The following is a 9,282-nucleotide window of genomic DNA, read 5'->3' on the forward strand; positions in this document are numbered from 1 at the left end:
TATACACAAACACCTGCAGTGTGCCGATGCAGTGTTCTTATCTCTACCCTCAAGGCCCATCTACAATGCCGCAGAAGCCACATCATTAATCAAATCAAAGCATTTCAAGGTTGCAGTATGCCATGGTTCTTAGTTCTGCTCTCAAGGCCCATATGCAATGCCAATGTGGCCACATCACTTCAACAGAAATGCATGCAACATTTGAAAACTGCAGTATACCAATATTCATAGCTCCATCCTCAAGTCCATCTGCGATGCTGTGGTGGCCACATCACTTCATCAGAAACACCTATAGCATTTCAAGACTACAATATGCCAATGTTCTTAACTCCACCCTCAAAGTCCATATGTAATGCAACAGTGGCTACATTGCATTGAAGGAGTGCAACCCATATCGAACACGGTTCCAGGTGCATGGCCCTATGCAGTAGAATAACTGTTTGATCTAGGACCCTGGTAGCATCAGCTCTCAGCTGCAATGTCTCATAGTGACCATGGGGTGGGGGGGGTGGGGTGGGGGTTAGGGTCATGGATAAAAGTGCTGGACTCCTCCCATTTTTGTTCCAGTTTTAGTCTCCATTTTGTCTCTCCAGAGATGGCTGTTTGGTTTTTATTTCTACTTCAGACATGAGCTACTGCTGAAATTAAGCTTCAGGCATTTTCATATTTGTTTGTAACCTTTTCTTTAAATAAATCCTTGTAGTTCTTCAATATTAAAGAACTGTCTCAAGACCTCTTGCTTTCCTGCTTTCTCACCAAACTGGTTTTGCTCTGCTATTTGGGGACTGAACTGCCATTCTTCATCCAATCCAGTTTGGATTGGGGTGGATGGCATCATCACAGACTATGCGACTGAGGTGTCCCTGTGTGTCACTCACTGCAACTGTATGCAATTTGGTTTAAATCAGTTAGACAGTCCACAAATTAGCCTGCTTGCACCATGCATGTTCACATGGCTGCTATCTTGAATTGGAGTGGATGATATTATCACACCTCATACCATTTGGGCATCTCTATGTGTCCCTACAGCTGTAGTAACTTTGGTTCAAATCGGTTAAGCCGGTTAAGCAGTTCACAAGTTAGCCCACTTGAGCCTCAAAGGTTTACATGTCCGCCATTTTGGATTGGGGTGGATGACATCATCACAAACTATGCCATTGAGGTGTCCTTATGTTTCCCTACAATTGTACCCAATTTGGTTCATATTGGTCTAGGCGTTGTGAAGTTGATGGGGGGGGGAGGGGGGACACGGACACACACACAGAATGCCAGGTGATCTCATAAGCCTACTGGAAAGCAGGCTAAAAAGGGAAGATTCCTAAATAAAGGACTAGAAAATGGGGTAAATGGACAACAAAACAAAACAGGGCAGGACAAGCAGGACAGACCTTAGACAAGGCAGCAGAGAGACAGATTCTACAGCCAGCTCTCAGGCAGCAGTTCAGCTGTCTCTCTTCACTTTCAGTCACAGCAGAGTGATTTTGCAAGGCCAGGACTTGCCTTTAAATATTAGTGGAATCTTCCTCCTTTGGAACCCCACCCCTTGTCCCTCCCCACTGGCCAATAGGGTGGCAGTTCTCCAGGACAAACCACACTTTCAAGCCTACCAATGGGGCAGAAACATCTGGCCAATCAGGGATGCAGGAGCTTGGCCTATCAATTTTAGTGACACAAGTGTCACAAAATGGCCACCACTCTCTAAAATGGAGGCTCGAGTGTTCAAGCCTGCTCAAACTGGTTCAAACTGAACCAGGCTCAGGTCGGTTCTAACTTGGACTGGCACTGCCATTTCAATGACCAGTTTGGTTTGAGTTTGAAACATCAAACCAAACCGGCTTGGATTCGAACCAGTTCAGATTTGAAGCTGTTTGCACACCCCTATAGGGAGCAACCCATCCAAAAGTGTCATCCTTGTGCAGGGGCCACACAATTCTTCACTGCATCATTCCAGTTGTAGTATATGTGCTGTCAAAGCAGCACATGTGAAAGTGGCATTAATGCTGCCACTGAAAAGAGGACTTTTTCTGTGGAACGCCAGTACACGTTTCGCCACCTTTTACAAACATTCCAGAATCATTAGGTGCCTGTCGCCAGTCCCAGAGGCTACTCTTCCACCAAGTGTATGCTGTATCTTAAATCTCCATACACGTTTAGGAATAACCTTTTGCATCCAGCCATGTAGGCTTGGGAATAACCAAGTTATACTAAATCCAACTTGACACCTAAAAGGCAAAACTCAATGCTTTCTACTTAGCTGGCCTACTGCTCAGTACTAAAGATAAATAGATTGTCCCAAACACCTCTAGGTGCCAAGCTCTATTGCTCCTGTATAGATCTTGTAGTGCCCCAAGTGTTTGTTACCCACAATGCCCATCCATGAATGAGAAAAGGGCTCCACAACAGAGAACAGGATGTTGTACTAAGGTCTCTAAATGACTAAGCCCTAATTAAAACCATCATGCAAAGTGATGTAGAGGTTTGTGTGTTAACTGTATGAACTACTGTTGGTAATCATACTAAAACAAATAGCTGAGTTCAGAAAGTGCCCAAAGCATGAACGGCAGTTACCCATCATAGAGACAAGATCAAAAGCTAAAGTTTAAGATTATATGGCTGGCCTGATTAAATCCTGACCAATATAAGAGTCCCTGGCCCAGGAAAGGCCAATCAGGTCAAGCCCTCGGGATGCACAGGGAGGAACTGAAATGCAAATCCAAACCCTTTCATGTCATCAGGGAAGCTTGGCCACAGCCACACATGGCTGAGGAATAAATAACAGGGGAAGGTCCAAACAAAACTGACCCCACCACTACTTTATGTGACTGCCTCCAAAATTTTCTATGCACTCCTCCAATGGACTCCAACTATTAGCCTGCTCATGAATACTAGGGAACTCCAATGAATCCACTGGAGAAACCTAGCAACAAATACTCTTTTATCTAGCTGAAAGAGGGAAGCCACTGACGCTAGTCCTCTACCCCAGGTCTAAGTCAGAGCCCTCAGGGAAGGCTGTGCTTAGTTGCTTTCTTCCATAATTCCCACTACTATAGCAGAATCAGCATGGTGGGCATGCCCATTGAACTCCACTGTTAAAACCAAGCAGAGAAGCTAGGGATGAAATCCACTGCAAAGCTGACCCATGACAATCTGGATAGTAGGTGGTAGGGGTGTGCATACAGGTTCAATATCGAGCCGGATCAAAGTCGAACATGCCCAGTTTGAGTGCTTGATGTCGAGCTGTCCTCAAACAGAACCTGCCCTTTCAGCCCAAGCTTGAGCCAAACAACCCCCGGTTCAGGTTCAGGGGTTCGGGATTATTTTTGCATTTGTTTTAAATTGTTTACATTTCTTAAAGTCCCAATACTCTCCGCCTCCTGCTCCAGGGGCCTCTCTGCAGTTGTGGGGGGAGGTCTCCAGAAGTTCCCCCTCCTCCTGCCAACTTCCAGCTTGTTACAAATATACTTGTTTTGGGTGTTTTTTGGTCTGCTCCGGGCCTGTCCTCCATGGTGGTTGCCATTTTGGAGGCCGCCGATCATGCCCAATGGGCCTCTGTGTAGCCTGGGTCATGACCCAGTCTTTAGCCATAGACTAAATCAGGCCAAATGCCAGAGACGTGACCTGGAACTCTTTGCAAGCAAGCAATTGCTCTGCAACTGAGCTATGGGCTCTCCAAATAACCAAAGCTGAGGCCACCCCCCCCCCCCCAAATCATACTCCCTCACTTATCTCCCCTGTATTAAATTTACTTTCTAAAAACTAGTCGAGAGGGGACAATTTTGACTGGTTGTATGCTGGCAACCTCTAAGAACAGAACAAAAGGGCAACAGAAACCTGAGAATGGGGGAAAGGGAAGATACAGGTAATAAGGCTATGCCTCCTGCCATGTAGGGTGATTGGGGAAAAGCTATGTACCACCCGGGTCACTGAGCACCCTCTAACATGTCCATGGTAAGGCTTCCCAACAGCAATAAAGTCCAGTGATATCAGAAATCACACTAATAAATGAGTGACCCCCCATACTCAATTCACTGTTTTGATCTCCCCTTTCTTTCAGGGTATGTGTGTGCACATGCCTTCCTTTTCTTACTTTCCTCCCTGATCAAACAAAGCAACTCCCCAGCCATTCCCTTACTCCCACCGCAAATAAAAGCAGCAACAACAACATTAGCAATGGGGTACTAATACTATAGTCCATATTATAGCAGTGTGAGAAACTTGGAGGAAGGTAAACTCTTGGGAATCTCAGAAGAGATTGGCCTCACCCATTGTTAAAACTGGAAGGGGGAAATCCCCACAGGGAGACACTTCAACCTTCCCCCAGCAGCTTTGCCATCCCACCAAGCAAAAAACTAAACTGACCAACAGAAAACAGTGCAAGCACTTATCCTTGTCTGTTGCTGCTCTTGCTGCTGCTCAGTCAAGAGCAGCAACACATCCATTTCTAATGCTTCACATACGCTGACTGCTAGTTGGGCTGGAGAGAACTCTGTAGGCTCTCTGGCTCCACCCAACAAAACCCTCAGACAATTAAATAATGGTGTACACCGCCTAGAGATATACATATCAGGCGGTATAAAACCATGATAAATAAATAAATGACTAACTCCACCAGCCTCATCCTTCATCAAAGGCTGGGTGGGGCAAAATCACTGCATCCAGCAGCCTCTGTATGGGCAGAGTCATTCTACAAGCTATGAGGCTGAAACTTAAGGGGCTGTTGTTAAGAAGCTTCAGCCTCTCAGATATCACATATCATTTTTTAAGAACGGTTGTGTAGCAGCAATGGTGGTTCTTGCTTTTGAAGAGCAGGGAGTGGAAGCAAGAATCAGATTATTGTTGTAGGGGAAAGAGTTTCCCCCTACAATGGTGCTGGATGCCTAACACTAGCTCCTGCAGCACAACATAGCCTCAGTCTGTAAATGTTCACTGACTAATCATTTCTTTAGGGTTGTGCAAACCAGTCCAATTTGATCTGGGTTCAATGTCAAACTGGCTAGGTTCAACTGGTTAGAGTTCGAACCAGACCGGCCCTCCAAAAAGTGGGGCTGGTTCGGGTAAGGTGACCTCCCACCCATCTGGTCTGCTTTGGCAGGCCTGTCCACTGCGGCGAATAAGGTGACTACTAACTCACACCCTCTCACCCTTTTAAAAACTCTTAGGGTTTCCCCAGTGCTTTTAAGGAGAATCCTTACTGGATTCCCCTTTGCAAGCATCTCAAAATGGGTCAAACCGGTTTGACCTAGTTCAACCCAGTTCGAAGGCATGACGACTGGGCAGTTCAGTTCAAGTCTGGTTCAGACTCAAACCAAACGGCCCAGAGCAGTTCCGTGCATACCCCTACTTCTCTTGTCTATTCCCTCCACTTTGGAAATATGCAGTGACAAGGGCATGCTTTGGCCAACAAAAGGTCCAGGAAGAATCATACTTTGAAAGAAAGAAAAAAGCACAAAACTTCCTCTCAAGTCATTTCTGGAATTTTTCATAAAGCTGGACCTTAAATCATTAATATCGTATACCGGTTTTCTTACGTCGTTGTCCCTGGAATGATTTTGGTTTTAGCAGATTGAGTCCCACTGAAAATAAACCATTCATGAGAATGTTTATATAGTAATCTGGTATAACTTCTCTGAATCATTTGCTAGGGGGAAATATCTTTAAATGATTATCTGTCTATAGGCACATCAGTATGTCCATGCATACACTTATATACTGCTTTTCCTCACACTACAGGGCATATTCTACAAAGTTTCAGAATACAAATACAAATTATATTATATTATATTATATTATATTATATTATATTATATTATATTATATTATATTATATGCAAATATATTACAAGTTGAAATTTGGAGAAAAGAGAACTTATGACTTGGGATTTTGGTAACTAAATGGACTGCCTATGCACTTAGGACCATGACAATGTTCTTCAGAGGCCTTCCTCTGTGTGCTGTCTCCTTTGATCCAAGTGATGGCTCTTTCTGTGGTGCAGCTCTCAATCTGGGACACCTCCCCAATTCAGCTGGTATCTACTTTCAGTGGCTGAGATCCAGATGAACATTGCCTCTGTGGAATAACGTTTCTCGCATGAGGGAGGGGAGGTTAGTCAATTCTCCTTTCTCTCTGCAGCCTCTGTGTCTCCCAAAAATGTGTTTCTGAGAACTTTGTACAGTCATTTCTGTACTGTATCCTTAGTATTTAATTAGGATATATAGAATACTGTCCAGCATCTAAACCTTTGTTGATAGGTGTGGTGGGCACAGAGCTCCCTCTGCTAAATTAGTATATAGGATCCACAATACATACAAAAAGTTAAAATGACATTTTGCAGCCATTTAATAGTAACAATTTCTTATAAAAAATATTCTGCTTCTATCCTGCTTAGGCAAATCGCTCTGATGGGAACTTTGATCATAAAAAGGCTGTAGGATGAAGGCAATATTATTTCCGGAACTTGGATCCTGTCGCTTCAAAACTCAAATTATGGAAGTCCATTGCTGCCACACTGAGATACTTGCTTAATTGGCTGTCTACTACATATGGTAAAACATAGGAGTATCTAAAGACTAATAAACATATTTTAGTCCAGCTGGACTAATTTGGGCATTTGCATTTGCATTAAAAATTCAAACATTCTCCTTGAAAGTCAGCTCAGTTCTACCACTGGAACTAGGAAAGATGCACCAGGGCTGCTTTTGCTGCACACTAATTTATTTTTGGACTGTGTTTCCCTGAAGCATTTTACTAGAAGTTAGGAAGCAGTAATTTTGTAGGAGGCTGGTGGGTGGGAGGATAAGCAATTTATACATGGCATTTCAGAAATGTTCTTCTGAGATCAGTCTAAACTAGTTTACCTATTGCCAAAAGAAACATGAAGACTGCACAATATTTTTTTTAGTGATTCCAGGTTGACTCCACAGCACACATATGTAAATTACCAAGACAATTTGCCTTTGTATTAAATACACATCCCCTACCTGTCTTCTGTCACTAAGCCGGTGAGGAGCATGCTAGGGAGGAAGAAGGGGAGGCCTAGGAATGGACAGAGCATAACAAAATTTTGATCCTTTGCCATATCAGTTCACAGGAGGTGCATGTCAAGGTTTCGCCAATCATACTTCAAGAGGATTGGGAATGGTGTGTGTGTGTGGTGTGTGTGTGTTTTCTTTTCTTTTCACTGATCTCCTTAAACAGCTGGAGTGACATATTTTTCATCTACCCTGAGTTGTTCCTTCTCCTGCATTGTGTTCAAATCCTCATTCACCCATGTAACTCCCTGGGTGACTCTGGACTTAGTCTAAGCTACCTCACAGGGTTGTTGTGAGGATAAACGTAAACTGGGTTTATCATATCCCATTGGTTGAATTGACTGTTTGGTTGTTTGTACTGGTAGGCAAGCTTCTCTTAGCTCAATTTGGATTGGCTCAGAAATAAGCTAAGGCATTCCTTGCAAATGTCTCAAGCAAAACTGAATTTAGACTGAATTCATCCCCACCCTCTGAGTCTCCAAGCCCAGTCCCTTCCACCCACCCACCCACCCACTAACTGATGATCATGGTTTGCTTATGTTATTTCCCCACATGTATTTCCTCACCTAAAGGTGCAGTGGGAAAGTAACTTGCCTAGGGAGCAAGAGGTTGCTGGTTTGAATCCCCACTGGGATGTTTCCCAGACTATGGAAAACACCTACAGTATATTGGGCAGCAGCGATATAGGAAGATGCTGAAAGGCATCATCTCATACTGCGCAGGAGATGGCAATGGTAAACTCCTCCTTTCTTTTACCAAAGAAAACCACAGAGCTATGTGGTCACCAGGAGTCAACACCAATTCAACAGCACAACACCAACTTCACATGTATTGTATATGTAATCTTGAGAGAGTGTTGGCAAATGTGAAAGGAGTTGTTGAAGTTTGCACATCCACAAGGAAAGTATCTTGGAATAATGTAAACTGTGGGGGTGGCTTATATGTCTGGCTTTGTCCAGCAAGAGAGAATCAATGTGTGAACTATTGAGGTTTGCTGACAAAGTGGGCATGTTCTGTCAGAGACAGAAATAACTCTGGACAACTATGCTTACAAATTTTGAGTGCTATTTACATGTGGTCTCCTAGGAAAAGGATAGGAAAGGAAAGGAAAGGAAAGGAAAGGAAAGGAAAGGACTGCTCAATTTTGCAGGAGACCAAATTATTTATATTATGCCTTGTTAATACTGCCTAAAGTCAAAATATCAGATATCTGTGTCCTGTAACTGCCCAAATTCTGGAGCTGAGAATAGGCTAAAAACTTGATACTGAATCTTATTTCTTTTTCTATATAAGCCACTCTGAGAACTTTGCTGAAAAGCAGTATATTAATTTTGATGATGATGATGATGATGATGATGATGATGGAAGGAATGAAGAAGTGCCCACTGGTTCTTTATTTCAAATTGCCACAATTATTTTCCCATTCACTACATCACTTGCAGGGTTTCAGGGTATTAAATGTGCCTTGCTAATACACATTTTGACCCCCCCAGAGGGGTTGCTGGAACCAAATATCTGTTGTGTAGAATGAGATCCTCCCTTTGATTTAGGCTCCTGCCTGGCTAGAAATAAAATAAAAAAATAATTTTAAACTGTTTATTTTTATCCCATGAAATAGTTTTAACTGATTTTATTCTGTTAAATTGTTGTAATTGTTTTCATTCTGTTTTATATTTGTTGTGTTTTAAATTGTGTGCACTGCCTAGAGACATACATTTTAGGCAGTATATAAATATGATTGAGTGAGTGAGAGAGTGAGAGAATCCTGGAAAGATATTTTCTCAAGTTCAGTGCTGCCCTCTACAGACAAGTGCTGAATACAGGGACATCCAGGGGCATAATCAGGAGAATGCCAGTGCACACCTACTCCCCCTCTCCCCATATTCATTAAATGCAGGGACAGCAAGAAGTTAATAGGGCTTAGCTCAATCATTTTTTGGTCAGGACTGGAGGGTAAGGGCATTTCATAATTGGTGTGAACTCTTTAAAAGGACTAAGATTGGATAACTGTAAACATTCTAGTTCAAAGAACATTCTAGTTCCTGTACCTGAAAGGGAACTGATAGCAGCCTAATTAATAAATTATTCCTCATTTTTGGTTTACATCCATCATGAAAGCAGGCAAGCTAGACGCCAATAATTTGCAGATGAAATAATTTTTGGAGTGTTCAGTGTAAATACATAAATTGAGTGGCTGACATCTACAGCAACCTGCCAGAGTTGTACCAGAAAGACGTAGACATGCTACAGAGG

At 42.9% G+C, this 9,282-nt stretch overlaps 1 non-coding gene across 1 annotated transcript; it reads right to left on the reverse strand.

Annotated features, from left to right (window-relative positions):
- Nucleotides 1-1,874: 1,874 nt before the first annotated feature.
- On the reverse strand, nucleotides 1,875-1,980 carry LOC128328591 (U6 spliceosomal RNA). Its single transcript, XR_008309318.1, has one exon. It is a non-coding gene; the product is annotated as a U6 spliceosomal RNA (small nuclear RNA).
- Between the last annotated feature and the right edge of the window lie 7,302 nt (nucleotides 1,981-9,282).

The sequence above is a fragment of the Hemicordylus capensis genome, chromosome 5 (genome assembly GCF_027244095.1).
Source record: "Hemicordylus capensis ecotype Gifberg chromosome 5, rHemCap1.1.pri, whole genome shotgun sequence".
Lineage (NCBI taxonomy): Eukaryota > Metazoa > Chordata > Lepidosauria > Squamata > Cordylidae > Hemicordylus > Hemicordylus capensis.